The sequence below is a fragment of the Oncorhynchus keta genome, chromosome 8 (genome assembly GCF_023373465.1).
Source record: "Oncorhynchus keta strain PuntledgeMale-10-30-2019 chromosome 8, Oket_V2, whole genome shotgun sequence".
NCBI lineage: Eukaryota > Metazoa > Chordata > Actinopteri > Salmoniformes > Salmonidae > Oncorhynchus > Oncorhynchus keta.
The window spans coordinates 48400168-48418408 of NC_068428.1; the positions used below are offsets into that span (position 1 = coordinate 48400168).

At 45.8% G+C, this 18241-nt stretch overlaps 1 protein-coding gene and 2 long non-coding RNA genes across 5 annotated transcripts in view; 2 read left to right on the forward strand and 1 right to left on the reverse strand.

Moving 5' to 3' along the window:
* Positions 1–18241, reverse strand: part of LOC127931535 (nascent polypeptide-associated complex subunit alpha, muscle-specific form-like) — a 208498-nt gene that overhangs the window by 164497 nt on the left and 25760 nt on the right. The window lies entirely within an intron of this gene.
* On the forward strand, positions 6820–7836 carry LOC127931544 (uncharacterized). Its single transcript, XR_008141691.1, has 3 exons — positions 6820–7075; positions 7191–7342; positions 7723–7836. It is a non-coding gene; the product is annotated as an uncharacterized LOC127931544 (long non-coding RNA).
* LOC127931542 (uncharacterized) lies at positions 8184–12663 on the forward strand. Its single transcript, XR_008141687.1, has 3 exons — positions 8184–9462; positions 10712–10977; positions 12511–12663. It is a non-coding gene; the product is annotated as an uncharacterized LOC127931542 (long non-coding RNA).

Genomic DNA, 18241 nt, shown 5'->3' on the forward strand with positions numbered 1-18241 from the left:
GTATGGTGTGTGTGTGTGTGTGTGTGTGTGTGTGTGTGTGTGTGTGTGTGTCCGTGTCCGTGTGTGTGTGTCCGTGTGGTGTGTGTGTCCGTGTGGTGTGTGTGTCTGTGTGGTGTGTGTGTGTGTCCGTGTGTGTGTCCATGTGCCCGTGTGGTGTGTGTGTGTGTCCGTGTGGTGTGTGTGTCCGTGTGGTGTGTGTGTGTCCGTGTGGTGTGTGTGTCCGTATGGTGTGTGTGTCCGTGTGGTGTGTGTGTGTCCGTATGGTGTGTGTGTGTCCGTGTGGTGTGTGTGTCCGTGTGGTGTGTGTGTGTCCGTGTGGTGTGTGTGTCCGTATGGTGTGTGTGTCCGTGTGGTGTGTGTGTGTCCGTATGGTGTGTGTGTGTCCGTGTGGTGTGTGTGTGTCCGTGTGGTGTGTGTGTCCGTGTGGTGTGTGTGTGTCCGTATGATGTGTGTGTGTCCGTATGGTGTGTGTGTGTCCGTATGGTGTGTGTGTCCGTATGGTGTGTGTGTCCGTGTGGTGTGTGTGTGTTATACCTCGACACATCAAAGCCCAGAACTTCTTAGTCCAGTTTACTCTGCGGCGCCGCCTCGCGGTCCTTAGCTAGGAGAGAGACACAGTAATACACTTCATCACATTTACGAGGGAATATATGGGGACCGTGAACCAGTGAAGAAAGAAGGTGTGCAGTTATATGAAATAAAACAAATTCTAGTCGATGTTTTGATTCAACAGCCAGTCTGAGGTTTGGTGCTGCGTCATTCCTCTCTGCAATCAACCTGGTCCTGCAGGATGTGACACCAGGGGCGGCCGTCAACCCCAGTCATAGCAGCACACCACTGATTCATCTAGCCCAGTCCAGCCCCTGGCCCAGCCTAGTCAGGAAAGGGTTAATTTCAGAACTGGCGGTTGCCATGGAAATAGATCAGTGACACAGAGTTTCTCGGAATGATTTTCAGGGGTGCGAACTAATGATTTACCTTGTCATGAACGCAGATTGACGAGCACACACACAGAGAGAGGAGGAGATGGGTAGAGAGAGGAGGAGATGGGTAGAGAGAGGAGGAGATGGGTAGAGAGAGGAGGAGATGGGTAGAGAGAGGAGGAGATGGGTAGAGAGAGGAGGAGATGGGTAGAGAGGAGGAGAAGGGTCGAGAGGAGGAGATGGGAAGAGAGAGGAGGTGGGTAGAGAGGAGGAGATGAGTAGAGAGGAGGAGATGGGTAGAGAGAGGAGGAGATGGGTAGAGAGGAGGAGATGGGTAGAGAGGAGGAGATGGGTAGAGAGAGGAGATGGGTAGAGAGAGGAGATGGGTAGAGAGGAGGAGATGGGTAGAGAGGAGGAGATGGGTAGAGAGGAGGAGATGGGTAGAGAGGAGGAGATGGGTAGAGAGGAGGAGATGGGTAGAGAGGAGGAGATGGGTAGAGAGAGAGGAGGAGATGGGTAGAGAGAGGAGGAGATGGGTAGAGAGAGGAGGAGATGGGTAGAGAGGAGGAGATGGGTAGAGAGGAGGAGATGGGTAGAGAGGAGGAGATGAGTAGAGAGGAGGAGATGGGTAGAGAGAGGAGGAGATGGGTAGAGAGAGGAGGAGATGGGTAGAGAGAGGAGGAGATGGGTAGAGAGGAGGAGATGGGTAGAGAGGAGGAGATGGGTAGAGAGGAGGAGATGGGTAGAGAGAGGAGGAGATGGGTAGAGAGAGGAGGAGGGGTAGAGACAGGAGGAGGGGTAGAGACAGGAGGAGGGGTAGAGACAGGAGGAGATGGGTAGAGAGGAGGAGGGGGGTAGAGAGGAGGAGAGGGGTAGAGAGAGGAGGAGATGGGTAGAGAGAGGAGGAGATGGGTAGAGAGAGGAGGAGATGGGTAGAGAGGAGGAGATGGGTAGAGAGAGGAGGAGATGGGTAGAGAGGAGGAGATGGGTAGAGAGGAGGAGATGGGTAGAGAGGAGGAGGAGATGGGTAGAGAGGAGGAGATGGGTAGAGAGAGGAGGAGATGGGTAGAGAGGAGGAGATGGGTAGAGAGAGGAGGAGATGGGTAGAGAGGAGGAGATGGGTAGAGAGGAGGAGATGGGTAGAGAGGAGGAGATGGGTAGAGAGAGGAGGAGATGGGTAGAGAGGAGGAGATGGGTAGAGAGGAGGAGATGGGTAGAGAGAGGAGGAGATGGGTAGAGAGAGGAGGAGATGGGTAGAGAGGAGGAGATGGGTAGAGAGGAGGAGATGGGTAGAGAGAGGAGGAGATGGGTAGAGAGAGGAGGAGATCAGTAGAGAGGAGGAGATGAGGAGATGGGTAGAGAGGAGGAGATGGGTAGAGAGAGGAGGAGATGGGTAGAGAGGAGGAGGAGATGGGTAGAGAGAGGAGGAGATGGGTAGAGAGAGGAGGAGATGGGTAGAGAGGAGGAGATGGGTAGAGAGGAGGAGATGGGTAGAGAGAGGAGGAGATGGGTAGAGAGAGGAGGAGATGGGTAGAGAGGAGGAGATGGGTAGAGAGGAGGAGATGGGTAGAGAGGAGGAGATGGGTAGAGAGGAGGAGATGGGTAGAGAGGAGGAGATGGGTAGAGAGGAGGAGATGGGTAGAGAGGAGGAGATGGGTAGAGAGGAGGAGATGGGTAGAGAGGAGGAGATGGGTAGAGAGGAGGAGATGGGTAGAGAGGAGGAGATGGGTAGAGAGGAGGAGATGGGTAGAGAGGAGGAGATGGGTAGAGGAGGGAGGAGATGGGTAGAGAGGAGGAGATGGGTAGAGAGGAGGAGATGGGTAGAGAGAGGAGGAGAAGGGTAGAGAGGAGGAGAAGGGTAGAGAGGAGAGAGGGTAGAGAGGAGGAGAAGGGTAGAGAGGAGGAGATGGGTAGAGAGGAGGAGATGGGTAGAGAGGAGGAGATGTAGGAGAGGAGAGATGGGTAGAGAGGAGGAGATGGGTAGAGAGAGGAGGAGATGGGTAGAGAGGAGGAGATGGGTAGAGAGGAGGAGATGGGTAGAGAGGAGGAGATGGGTAGAGAGGAGGAGATGGGTAGAGAGAGGAGGAGATGGGTAGAGGAGGAGATGGGTAGAGAGGAGGAGATGGGTAGAGAGAGGAGGAGATGGGTAGAGAGAGGAGGAGATGGGTAGAGAGAGGAGGAGATGGGTAGAGAGAGGAGGAGATGGGTAGAGAGGAGGAGATGGGTAGAGAGGAGGAGATGGGTAGAGAGATGGGTAGGAGGAGATGGGTAGAGAGAGGAGGAGATGGGTAGAGAGAGGAGGAGATGGGTAGAGAGGAGGAGATGGGTCGAGAGGAGGAGAAGCGTAGAGAGGTGGTATGATCCAGAGGTTTGAGCTGAGAATTAGGTTTCTCTGAATGAGTCTTTCTGAAGAACAGAAAACCCCCCCTTTGCTAGACGACTGATTCACAAAACCACCACCCAGTAACCACTGATTCATCCAACTTAGCCCAGCCCATGTGGTATCAGACTGCAGCAGTCTAGTCAGGAAAGGGTTAATTTCAGAACCGGCGGTTGCCGTGGAAATAGAACAGTGACAGCGTTTCGCAGAAGCATTATCTGGGAGAAAAGAGAAGGAACACACACACACACACACACACACACACACACACACGCACGCATGTTTGATAAATGGACTTTCTCTGACCAAGATTTCTCTGAATGAGTCAACAGGAAAAACTCCCCTGCTGGTAGAAGACTGATTGATAAAAACACACAAGAGAGTTGGGTTTCCCCTCGACAGGCTCAGGGGTGGGTCGCTAGATGGTCTCACACACTACTAACCTTCTCTCAATATTCTACTTCTGTCTTTGGTGTGTGTGTGTTATTGTGTGTGTGTGTGTGTGTGTGTGTGTGTTATTGTGTGTGTGTGTTATTGTGTGTGTGTGTGTGTTATTGTGTGTGTGTGTGTGTGTGTTATTGTGTGTGTGTGTGTGTGTGTGTGTGTGGTGACCAAAATATGTTAAACCAATCAAAATGTATTTTATATTTGAGATTCTTCAAAGTAGCCATCCTTTGCCTTGTTGACAGCTTTGCACCACTCTTGGCATTCTCTCAACCAGCTTCACGAGGTAATCACCTGGAATGCATTTCGGTTAACAGGTGTGGAATTTCTTTCCTTCTCAATGCGTTCCAGCCAATCAGTTGTGTTGTGACAAGGTAGGGGTGGTATACAGGAGAAAACCCTATTTGGTAAAAGACCAAGTCCATATTATGACAAGAACAGCTCAAATAAAGCAAAGAGAAATGACAGTCCATCATTACTTTAAGACATGAAGGTCAGTCCATCATTACTTTAAGACATGAAGGTCAGTCCATCATTACTTTAAGACATGAAGGTCAGTCCATCATTACTTTAAGACATGAAGGTCAGTCCATCATTACTTTAAGACATGAAGGTCAGTCCATCATTACTTTAAGACATGAAGGTCAGTCCATCATTACTTTAAGACATGAAGGTCAGTCCATCATTACTTTAAGACATGAAGGTCAGTCCATCATTACTTTAAGACATGAAGGTCAGTCCATCATTACTTTAAGACATGAAGGTCAGTCCATCATTACTTTAAGACATGAAGGTCAGTCCATCATTACTTTAAGACAATACGGAAAATGTCAAGAACTTTAAAAGTTTCTTCAAGTGCAGTCGCAAAAACTATCAAGCGCTATGATGAAACTGACTCTCATGAGGACCGCCACAGGAAAGGAAGACCCAGAGTTCCCTCTGCTGTAGAGGATAAGATCATTAGAGTTAACTGGGTCTCATGAGGACTGCCACAGGAAAGGAAGACCCAGAGTTCCCTCTGCTGTAGAGGATAAGATCATTAGAGTTACCTGGGTCTCATGAGGACCGCCACAGGACAGGAAGACCCAGAGTTACCTCTGCTGCAGAGGATCAGTTCATTAGAGTTACCTGGGTCTCATGAGGACCGCCACAGGACAGGAAGACCCAGAGTTACCTCTGCTGCAGAGGATCAGTTCATTAGAGTTACCTGGGTCTCATGAGGACCGCCACAGGACAGGAAGACCCAGAGTTACCTCTGCTGCAGAGGATCAGTTCATTAGAGTTAACTGGGTCTCATGAGGACCGCCACAGGACAGGAAGACCCAGAGTTACCTCTGCTGCAGAGGATCAGTTCATTAGAGTTAACTGGGTCTCATGAGGACCGCCACAGGACAGGAAGACCCAGAGTTACCTCTGCTGCAGAGGATCAGTTCATTAGAGTTAACTGGGTCTCATGAGGACCGCCACAGGACAGGAAGACCCAGAGTTACCTCTGCTGCAGAGGATCAGTTCATTAGAGTTAACTGGGTCTCATGAGGACCGCCACAGGACAGGAAGACCCAGAGTTACCTCTGCTGCAGAGGATCAGTTCATTAGAGTTAACTGGGTCTCATGAGGACCGCCACAGGACAGGAAGACCCAGAGTTACCTCTGCTGCAGAGGATCAGTTCATTAGAGTTAACTGGGTCTCATGAGGACCGCCACAGGACAGGAAGACCCAGAGTTACCTCTGCTGCAGAGGATCAGTTCATTAGAGTTAACTGGGTCTCATGAGGACCGCCACAGGACAGGAAGACCCAGAGTTACCTCTGCTGCAGAGGATCAGTTCATTAGAGTTAACTGGGTCTCATGAGGACCGCCACAGGAAAGGAAGACCCAGAGTTACCTCTGCTGCAGAGGATGAGTTCATTAGAGTTAACTGGCTCTCATGAGGACCGCCACAGGAAAGGAAGACCCAGAGTTACCTCTGCTGCAGAGGATGAGTTCATTAGAGTTAACTGGCTCTCATGAGGACCGCCACAGGAAAGGAAGACCCAGAGTTACCTCTGCTGCAGAGGATGAGTTCATTAGAGTTAACTGGCTCTCATGAGGACCGCCACAGGAAAGGAAGACCCAGAGTTACCTCTGCTGCAGAGGATGAGTTCATTAGAGTTAACTGGCTCTCATGAGGACCGCCACAGGAAAGGAAGACCCAGAGTTACCTCTGCTGCAGAGGATGAGTTCATTAGAGTTAACTGGGTCTCATGAGGACCGCCACAGGAAAGGAAGACCCAGAGTTACCTCTGCTGCAGAGGATCAGTTAATTAGAGTTACCTGTCTCTCATGAGAACCGTCACAGGAAAGGAAGACCCAGAGTTACCTCTGCTGCAGAGGATAAGTTCATTAGAGTTACCTGTCTCTCATGAGGACTGTCACAGGAAAGGAAGACCCAGAGTTACCTCTGCTGCAGAGGATAAGTTCATTAGTTACCTGTCTCTCATGAGAACCGTCACAGGAAAGGAAGACCCAGAGTTACCTCTGCTGCAGAGGATAAGTTCATTAGTTACCTGTCTCTCATGAGAACCGCCACAGGAAAGGAAGACCCAGAGTTACCTCTGCTGCAGAGGATCAGTTCATTAGAGTTACCTGTCTCTCATGAGGACTGCCACAGGAAAGGAAGACCCAGAGTTACCTCTGCTGCAGAGGATCAGTTCATTAGAGTTACCTGGCTCTCATGAGGACCGCCACAGGAAAGGAAGACCCAGAGTTACCTCTGCTGTAAAGGATAAGTTCATTAGAGTTAACTGGGTCTCATGAGGACTGCCACAGGAAAGGAAGACCCAGAGTTACCTCTGCTGCAGAGGATAAGTTCATTAGAGTTAACTGGGTCTCATGAGGACTGCCACAGGAAAGGAAGACCCAGAGTTACCTCTGCTGTAAAGGATAAGATCATTAGAGTTACCTGAGGTCTACTACACCTGTTGTATTCAGCATTTCACTGTGAGGTCTACTACACCTGTTGTATTCAGCATTTCACTGTAAGATCTACCTACACCTGTTGTACTTAGCATTTCACTGTGAGGTCTACTCCACCTGTTGTATTCAGCATTTCACTGTGAGGTCTACTACACCTGTTGTATTCAGCATTTCACTGTGAGGTCTACTACACCTGTTGTATTCAGCATTTCACTGTAAGGTCTACTACACCTGTTGTATTCAGCATTTCACTGTAAGATCTACCTACACCTGTTGTATTTAGCATTTCACTGTGAGGTCTACTCCACCTGTTGTATTCAGCATTTCACTGTGAGGTCTACTACACCTGTTGTATTCAGCATTTCACTGTAAGGTCTACTACACCTGTTGTATTCAGCATTTCACTGTAAGATCTACCTACACCTGTTGTATTTAGCATTTCACTGTGAGGTCTACTCCACCTGTTGTATTCAGCATTTCACTGTGAGGTCTACTACACCTGTTGTATTCAGCATTTCACTGTAAGGTCTACTACACCTGTTGTATTCAGCATTTCACTGTGAGGTCTACTACACCTGTTGTATTCAGCATTTCACTGTAAGGTCTACTACACCTGTTGTATTCAGCATTTCACTGTAAGGTCTACTACACCTGTTGTATTCAGCATTTCACTGTGAGGTCTACTACACCTGTTGTATTCAGCATTTCACTGTGAGGTCTACTACACCTGTTGTATTCAGCATTTCACTGTGAGGTCTACTACACCTGTTGTATTCGGCATTTCACTGTAAGGTCTACTACACCTGTTGTATTCAGCATTTCACTGTGAGGTCTACTACACCTGTTGTATTCAGCATTTCACTGTGATGTCTACTACACCTGTTGTATTCAGCATTTCACTGTGAGGTCTACTACACCTGTTGTATTCAGCATTTCACTGTGAGGTCTACTACACCTGTTGTATTCAGCATTTCACTGTGAGGTCTACTACACCTGTTGTATTCAGCATTTCACTGTGAGGTCTACTACACCTGTTGTATTCAGCATTTCACTGTGAGGTCTACTACACCTGTTGTATTCAGCATTTCACTGTGAGGTCTACTACACCTGTTGTATTCAGCATTTCACTGAGGTCTACTACACCTGTTGTATTCAGCTTTTCACTGTATGGTTCTACTACACCTGTTGTATTCAGCATTTCACTGTAAGGTCTACTACACCTGTTGTATTCAGCATTTCACTGAAAGGTCTACTACACCTGTTGTATTCAGCATTTCACTGAAAGGTCTACTACACCTGTTGTATTCAGCATTTCACTGTAAGGTCTACTACACCTGTTGTATTCAGCATTTCACTGTGAGGTCTACTACACCTGTTGTATTCAGCATTTCACTGTAAGGTCTACTACACCTGTTGTATTCAGCATTTCACTGTGAGGTCTACTACCTGTTGTATTCAGCATTTCACTGTAAGGTCTACTACACCTGTTGTATTCAGCATTTCACTGTAAGGTCTACTACACCTGTTGTATTCAGCATTTCACTGTGAGGTCTACTACACCTGTTGTATTCAGCATTTCACTGTGAGGTCTACTACACCTGTTGTATTCAGCATTTCACTGTGAAGTCTACTACACCTGTTGTATTCAGCATTTCACTGTGAGGTCTACTACACCTGTTGTATTCAGCATTTCACTGTGAGGTCTACTACACCTGTTGTATTCAGCATTTCACTGTAAGGTCTACTACACCTGTTGTATTCAGCATTTCACTGTAAGGTCTACTACACCTGTTGTATTCAGCATTTCACTGTGAGGTCTACTACACCTGTTGTATTCAGCATTTCACTGTGAGGTCTACTACACCTGTTGTATTCGGCATTTCACTGTAAGGTCTACTACACCTGTTGTATTCGGCATTTCACTGTAAGGTCTACTACACCTGTTGTATTCAGCATTTCACTGTAAGGTCTACTACACCTGTTGTATTCAGCATTTCACTGTGAGGTCTACTACACCTGTTGTATTCAGCATTTCACTGTAAGGTCTACCTGTTGTATTCAGCATTTCACTGTAAGGTCTACTACACCTGTAGTATTCAGCATTTCACTGTAAGGTCTACTACACCTGTTGTATTCAGCATTTCACTGTAAGGTCTTCTACACCTGTTGTATACAGCATTTCACTGTGAGGTCTACTACACCTGTTGTATTCAGCATTTCACTGTGAGGTCTACTACACCTGTTGTATTCAGCATTTCACTGTAAGGTCTTCTACACCTGTTGTATTCAGCATTTCACTGTGAGGTCTACTACACCTGTTGTATTCAGCATTTCACTGTGAGGTCTACTACACCTGTTGTATTCAGCATTTCACTGTGAGGTCTACTACACCTGTTGTATTCAGCATTTCACTGTGAGGTCTACTACACCTGTTGTATTCAGCATTTCACTGTAAGGTCTACTACACCTGTTGTATTCAGCATTTCACTGTGAGGTCGACTACACCTGTTGTATTCAGCATTTCACTGTGAGGTCTACTACACCTGTTGTATTCAGCATTTCACTGTGAGGTCTACTACACCTGTTGTATTCAGCATTTCACTGTGAGGTCTACTACACCTGTTGTATTCAGCATTTCACTGTGAGGTCTACTACACCTGTTGTATTCAGCATTTCACTGTAAGGTCTACTACACCTGTTGTATTCAGCATTTCACTGTAAGGTCTACTACACCTGTTGTATTCAGCATTTCACTGTTAGGTCTACTACACCTGTTGTATTCAGCATTTCACTGTGAGGTCTACTACACCTGTTGTATTCAGCATTTCACTGTAAGGTCTACCTGTTGTATTCAGCATTTCACTGTAAGGTCTACTACACCTGTTGTATTCAGCATTTCACTGTAAGGTCTACTACACCTGTTGTATTCAGCATTTCACTGTGAGGTCTACTACACCTGTTGTATTCAGCATTTCACTGTAAGGTCTACTACACCTGTTGTATTCAGCATTTCACTGTAAGGTCTACTACACCTGTTGTATTCAGCATTTCACTGTGAGGTCTACTACACCTGTTGTATTCAGCATTTCACTGTAAGGTCTACTACACCTGTTGTATTCAGCATTTCACTGTGAGGTCTACTACACCTGTTGTATTCAGCATTTCACTGTAAGGTCTACTACACCTGTTGTATTCAGCATTTCACTGTAAGGTCTACTACACCTGTTGTATTCAGCATTTCACTGTAAGGTCTACTACACCTGTTGTATTCAGCATTTCACTGTGAGGTCTACTACACCTGTTGTATTCAGCATTTCACTGTGAGGTCTACTACACCTGTTGTATTCAGCATTTCACTGTAAGGTCTACTACACCTGTTGTATTCAGCATTTCACTGTAAGGTCTACTACACCTGTTGTATTCAGCATTTCACTGTGAGGTCTACTACACCTGTTGTATTCAGCATTTCACTGTAAGGTCTACTACCCCTGTTGTATTCAGCATTTCACTGTAAGGTCTACTACACCTGTTGTATTCAGCATTTCACTGTAAGGTCTACTACACCTGTTGTATTCAGCATTTCACTGTAAGGTCTACTACACCTGTTGTATTCAGCATTTCACTGTAAGGTCTACTACACCTGTTGTATTCAGCATTTCACTGTAAGGTCTACTACACCTGTTGTATTCAGCATTTCACTGTAAGGTCAACTACACCTGTTGTATTCAGCATTTCACTGTGAGGTCTACTACACCTGTTGTATTCAGCATTTCACTGTAAGGTCTACTACACCTGTTGTATTCAGCATTTCACTGTGAGGTCTACTACACCTGCTGTATTCAGCATTTCACTGTAAGGTCTACTACACCTGTTGTATTCAACATTTCACTGTGAGGTCTACTACACCTGTTGTATTCAGCATTTCACTGTGAGGTCTACTACACCTGTTGTATTCAGCATTTCACTGTGAGGTCTACTACACCTGTTGTATTCAGCATTTCACTGTGAGGTCTACTACACCTGTTGTATTCAGCATTTCACTGTAAGGTCTACTACACCTGTTGTATTCAGCATTTCACTGTAAGGTCTACTACACCTGTTGTATTCAGCATTTCACTGTAAGGTCTACTACACCTGTTGTATTCAGCATTTCACTGTAAGGTCTACTACACCTGTTGTATTCAGCATTTCACTGTAAGGTCTACTACACCTGTTGTATTCAGCATTTCACTGTAAGGTCAACTACACCTGTTGTATTCAGCATTTCACTGTGAGGTCTACTACACCTGCTGTATTCAGCATTTCACTGTGAGGTCTACTACACCTGTTGTATTCAGCATTTCACTGTAAGGTCTACTACACCTGTTGTATTCAGCATTTCACTGTGAGGTCTACTACACCTGTTGTATTCAGCATTTCACTGTAAGGTCTACTACACCTGTTGTATTCAGCATTTCACTGTGAGGTCTACTACACCTGTTGTATTCAGCATTTCACTGTAAGGTCTACTACACCTGTTGTATTCAGCATTTCACTGTAAGGTCTACTACACCTGTTGTATTCAGCATTTCACTGTGAGGTCTACTACACCTGTTGTATTCGGCATTTCACTGTGAGGTCTACTACACCTGTTGTATTCGGCATTTCACTGTGAGGTCTACTACACCTGTTGTATTCGGCATTTCACTGTGAGGTCTACTACACCTGTTGTATTCGGCATTTCACTGTGAGGTCTACTACACCTGTTGTATTCGGCATTTCACTGTGAGGTCTACTACACCTGTTGTATTCAGCATTTCACTGTGAGGTCTACTACACCTGTTGTATTCAGCATTTCACTGTGAGGTCTACCTACACCTGTTGTATTCAGCATTTCACTGTGAGGTCTACCTACACCTGTTGTATTCAGCATTTCACTGTGAGGTCTACCTACACCTGTTGTATTCAGCATTTCACTGTGAGGTCTACCTACACCTGTTGTATTCAGCATTTCACTGTGAGGTCTACCTACACCTGTTGTATTCAGCATTTCACTGTGAGGTCTACCTACACCTGTTGTATTCAGCATTTCACTGTGAGGTCTACCTACACCTGTTGTATTCAGCATTTCACTGTGAGGTCTACCTACACCTGTTGTATTCAGCATTTCACTGTGAGGTCTACCTACACCTGTTGTATTCAGCATTTCACTGTGAGGTCTACCTACACCTGTTGTATTCAGCATTTCACTGTGAGGTCTACCTACACCTGTTGTATTCAGCATTTCACTGTGAGGTCTACCTACACCTGTTGTATTCAGCATTTCACTGTAAGGTCTACCTACACCTGTTGTATTCAGCATTTCACTGTGAGGTCTACTACACCTGTTGTATTCAGCACTTCACTGTGAGGTCTACTACACCTGTTGTATTCAGCATTTCACTGTGAGGTCTACTACACCTGTTGTATTCAGCATTTCACTGTGAGGTCTACTACACCTGTTGTATTCAGCATTTCACTGTGAGGTCTACTACACCTGTTGTATTCTGCATTTCACTGTAAGGTCTACTACACCTGTTGTATTAAGCATTTCACTGTAAGGTCTACTACACCTGTTGTATTAAGCATTTCACTGTAAGGTCTACTACACCTGTTGTATTCTGCATTTCACTGTAAGGTCTACTACACCTGTTGTATTAAGCATTTCACTGTAAGGTCTACTACACCTGTTGTATTAAGCATTTCACTGTAAGGTCTACTACACCTGTTGTATTCAGCATTTCACTGTGAGGTCTACTACACCTGTTGTATTCAGCATTTCACTGTAAGGTCTACTACACCTGTTGTATTCAGCATTTCACTGTAAGGTCTACTACACCTGTTGTATTAAGCATTTCACTGTAAGGTCTACTACACCTGTTGTATTCAGCATTTCACTGTAAGGTCTACTACACCTGTTGTATTCAGCATTTCACTGTAAGGTCTACCTACACCTGTTGCATTCGGCACACGTGACAAATAAACTTTGATTTGATTTGATGTATCTGCCAATTCTGACTGTTATTAATATTACATATAATATTATATTATATTACCTAGTGGTTAGACATTTACATTACATTTAAGTCATTTAGCAGACGCTCTTATCCAGAGCGACATACAAATTGGTGCATTCACCTTATGACATCCAGTAGAACAGTCACTTTACAATAGTGCATCTAAATCTTTTAGGGGGTGAGAAGGATTACTTATCCTATCCTAGGTATTCCTTGTGGGCTGGGAAAAGTGGAGTCTGTCAGAGTGACCAGGAGTGGTCTCATTAAATTGTAAGTCTGAATAACAGAGGAAGATCGCAGTGAGATTCAAAAGAAATCCGGACAACAGAAGTTGTGTGTTTTGAACTTCGGAGTCAAAGGGGTGACGACGGATGTTCAGGTTGAAATCCCGGTTGGAGCCCGGCGTCTGACCTGCTGGGGTTAACGGAGGAAAAGAGTCTGTCGGTCCGGTTGGTTTCTGATAAAGAACAAATACGTGCATGTGAAGCTTGGTTATGTAAAATACGCTGTAAGAGCTGTCGTCCCGAAACCACTAAAGCGAAGTGACGCTAGTGAAGGTATGGTAGTGGATGCTGTAGTAAATAGTGAAGGTATGGTAGTGGATACTAGTGAAGATATGGTAGTGGATGCTGTAGTAAATAGTGAAGGTATGGTAGTGGATGCTGTAGTAAATAGTGAAGGTATGGTAGTGGATGCTGTAGTAAATAGTGAAGGTATGGTAGCGTATACTAGTGAAGGTATGGTAGTGGATGCTGTAGTAAATAGTGAAGGTATGGTAGTGGATGCTGTAGTAAATAGTGAAGGTATGGTAGTGGATACTAGTGAAGATATGGTAGTGGATGCTGTGGTAAATAGTGAAGGTATGGTAGTGGATGCTGTAGTAAATAGTGAAGATATGGTAGTGGATGCTGTAGTAAATAGTGAAGGTATGGTAGCGTATACTAGTGAAGGTATGGTAGTGGATGCTGTAGTAAATAGTGAAGATATGGTAGTGGATGCTAGTGAAGGTATGGATGCTGTAGGTATGGTAGTGGATGCTGTAGTAAATAGTGAAGATATGGTAGTGGATGCTAGTGAAGGTATGGATGCTGTAGTAAATAGTGAAAATATGGTAGTGGATGCTGTAGTAAATAGTGAAGGTATGGTAGTGGATGCTGTAGTAAATAGTGAAGATATGGTAGTGGATGCTGTAGTAAATAGTGAAGGTATGGTAGTGGATGCTGTAGTAAATAGAGAAGGTATGGTAGTGGATGCTGTAGTAAATAGTGAAGATATGGTAGTGGATGCTGTAGTAAATAGTGAAGATATAGTAGTGGATGCTAGTGAAGATATGGTAGTGGATGCTGTAGTAAATAGTGAAGATATGGTAGTGGATGCTGTAGTAAATAGTGAAGATATGGTAGTGGATGCTGTAGTAAATAGTGAAGGTATGGTAGTGGATGCTGTAGTAAATAGTGAAGATATGGTAGTGGATGCTGTAGTAAATAGTGAAGGTATGGTAGTGGATGCTGTAGTAAATAGTGAAGGTATGGTAGTGGATGCTAGTGAAGGTATGGTAGTGGATGCTAGTGAAGGTATGGTAGTGGATGCTAGTGAAGGTATGGTAGTGGATGCTAGTGAAGGTATGGTAGTGGATGCTAGTGAAGATATGGTAGTGGATGCTAGTGAAGATATGGTAGCGTACCCGGTGTGTTAAAAACATGGATGTTGTGGTGTTTCATTGCCACAGTTATAAAACTGTCTAAGAAACTGGACATTTCTGTGGCAGAAAAGTTTTTTGGGGGACTTGAGAATTTTACATCTGCAGATTGACGCCGGAAGATGACCCACCCTCTCAGACCCCGCGAGTCTGTGTACGGGATCAGAACTGGTTATTTCTTTTAAATCAGTGAAGTTGCTTGATTTTAGGTAGTTTTTTTGGGGGTGGGGAAACCTGTTTCCAGTTCGCACAGGGAGATGTAGAATGCACAGGGAGAACTAGAATGCACAGGGAGAACTAGAATGCACAGGGAGAACTAGAATGCACAGGGAGAACTAGAATGCACAGGGAGATGTAGAATGCACAGGGAGAACTAGAATGCACAGGAGAACTAGAATGCACAGGGAGAACTAGAATGCACAGGGAGAACTAGAATGCACAGGGAGAACTAGAATGCACAGGGAGAACTAGAATGCACAGGAGAACTAGAATGCACAGGGAGAACTAGAATGCACAGGGAGAACTAGAATGCACAGGGAGAACTAGAATGCACAGGGAGATGTAGAATGCACAGGGAGATGTAGAATGCACAGGAGAACTAGAATGCACAGGGAGAACTAGAATGCACAGGGAGAACTAGAATGCACAGGGAGATGTAGAATGCACAGGGAGATGTAGAATGCACAGGGAGAACTAGAATGCACAGGGAGAACTAGAATGCACAGGGAGATGTAGAATGCACAGGGAGAACTAGAATGCACAGGGAGAACTAGAATGCACAGGGAGAACTAGAATGCACAGGGAGATGTAGAATGCACAGGGAGAACTAGAATGCACAGGGAGAACTAGAATGCACAGGGAGAACTAGAATGCACAGGGAGAACTAGAATGCACAGGGAGACTAGAATAGGGAGAACTAGAATGCACAGGGAGAACTAGAATGCACAGGGAGAACTAGAATGCACAGGGAGAACTAGAATGCACAGGGAGAACTAGAATGCACAGGGAGAACTAGAATGCACAGGGAGAACTAGAATGCACAGGGAGAACTAGAATGCACAGGGAGAACTAGAATGCACAGGGAGAACTAGAATGCACAGGGAGAACTAGAATGCACAGGGAGAACTAGAATGCACAGGGAGAACTAGAATGCACAGGGAGAACTAGAATGCACAGGGAGAACTAGAATGCAGGGAGAACTAGAAGGGAGAACTAGAATGCACAGGGAGAACTAGAATGCACAGGGAGAACTAGAATGCACAGGGAGAACTAGAATGCACAGGGAGAACTAGAATGCACAGGGAGAACTAGAATGCACAGGGAGAACTAGAATGCACAGGGAGATGTAGAATGCACAGGGAGATGTAGAATGCACAGGGAGATGTAGAATGCACAGGAGATGTAGAATGCACAGGGAGATGTAGAATGCACAGGGAGAACTAGAATGCACAGGGAGAACTAGAATGCACAGGGAGAACTAGAATGCACAGGGAGAACTAGAATGCACAGGGAGAACTAGAATGCACAGGGAGATGTAGAATGCACAGGGAGAACTAGAATGCACAGGAGAACTAGAATGCACAGGGAGAACTAGAATGCACAGGGAGAACTAGAATGCACAGGGAGAACTAGAATGCACAGGGAGATGTAGAATGCACAGGGAGAACTAGAATGCACAGGGAGAACTAGAATGCACAGGGAGAACTAGAATGCACAGGGAGAACTAGAATGCACAGGGAGAACTAGAATGCACAGGGAGAACTAGAATGCACAGGGAGATGTAGAATGCACAGGGAGAACTAGAATGCACAGGGAGAACTAGAATGCACAGGGAGAACTAGAATGCACAGGGAGATGTAGAATGCACAGGGAGAACTAGAATGCACAGGGAGATGTAGAATGCACAGGGAGAACTAGAATGCACAGGAGAACTAGAATGCACAGGGAGAACTAGAATGCACAGGGAGAACTAGAATGCACAGGGAGATGTAGAATGCACAGGGAGATGTAGAATGCACAGGGAGATGTAGAATGCACAGGGAGAACTAGAATGCACAGGGAGAACTAGAATGCACAGGGAGAACTAGAATGCACAGGGAGAACTAGAATGCACAGGGAGAACTAGAATGCACAGGGAGAACTAGAATGCACAGGGAGAACTAGAATGCACATGGGAGAACTAGAATGCACAGGGAGAACTAGAATGCACAGGGAGAACTAGAACAGGGAGAACTAGAATGCACAGGGGAGAACTAGAATGCACAGAGAGAACTAGAATGCACAGGGAGATGTAGAATGCACAGGGAGAACTAGAATGCACAGGGAGATGTAGAATGCACAGGAGATGTAGAATGCACAGGGAGATGTAGAATGCACAGGGAGAACTAGAATGCACAGGGAGAACTAGAATGCACAGGGAGAACTAGAATGCACAGGGAGAACTAGAATGCACAGGGAGATGTAGAATGCACAGGGAGAACTAGAATGCACAGGGAGAACTAGAATGCACAGGGAGAACTAGAATGCACAGGGAGAACTAGAATGCACAGGGAGAACTAGAATGCACAGGGAGAACTAGAATGCACAGGGAGAACTAGAATGCACAGGAGAACTAGAATGCACAGGGAGAACTAGAATGCACAGGGAGAACTAGAATGCACAGGGAGAACTAGAATGCACAGGGAGAACTAGAATGCACAGGGAGATGTAGAATGCACAGGGAGATGTAGAATGCACAGGGAGAACTAGAATGCACAGGGAGAACTAGAATGCACAGGGAGATGTAGAATGCACAGGGAGATGTAGAATGCACAGGGAGAACTAGAATGCACAGGGAGAACTAGAATGCACAGGGAGAACTAGAATGCACAGGGAGAACTAGAATGCACAGGGAGAACTAGAATGCACAGGGAGAACTAGAATGCACAGGGAGATGTAGAATGCACAGGGAGATGTAGAATGCACAGGGAGATGTAGAATGCACAGGGAGAACTAGAATGCACAGGGAGAACTAGAATGCACAGGGAGATGTAGAATGCACAGGGAGATGTAGAATGCACAGGGAGATGCAGAATGCACAGGGAGATGCAGAATGCACAGGGAGATGCAGAATGCACAGGGAGATGCAGAATGCACAGGGAGATGCAGAATGCACAGGGAGATGTAGAATGCACAGGGAGATGCAGAATGCACAGGGAGATGCAGAATGCACAGGGAGATGCAGAATGCACAGGGAGATGCAGAATGCACAGGGAGATGCAGAATGCACAGGGAGATGCAGAATGCACAGGGAGATGCAGAATGCACAGGGAGATGCAGAATGCACAGGGAGATGCAGAATGCACAGGGAGATGCAGAATGCACAGGGAGATGTAGAATGCACAGGGAGATGTAGAATGCATAGGGAGATGTAGAATGCACAGGGAGATGTAGAATGCACAGGAGATGTAGAATGCACAGGGAGATGCAGAATGCACAGGGAGATGCAGAATGCACAGGGAGATGCAGAATGCACAGGGAGATGTAGAATGCACAGGGAGAACTAGAATGCACAGGGAGATGCAGAATGCACAGGGAGATGTAGAATGCACAGGGAGATGCAGAATGCACAGGGAGATGTAGAATGCACAGGGAGAACTAGAATGCACAGGGAGATGTAGAATGCACAGGGAGATGCAGAATGCACAGGGAGATGTAGAATGCACAGGGAGATGTAGAATGCACAGGGAGAACTAGAATGCACAGGGAGATGTAGAATGCACAGGGAGATGCAGAATGCACAGGGAGATGTAGAATGCACAGGGAG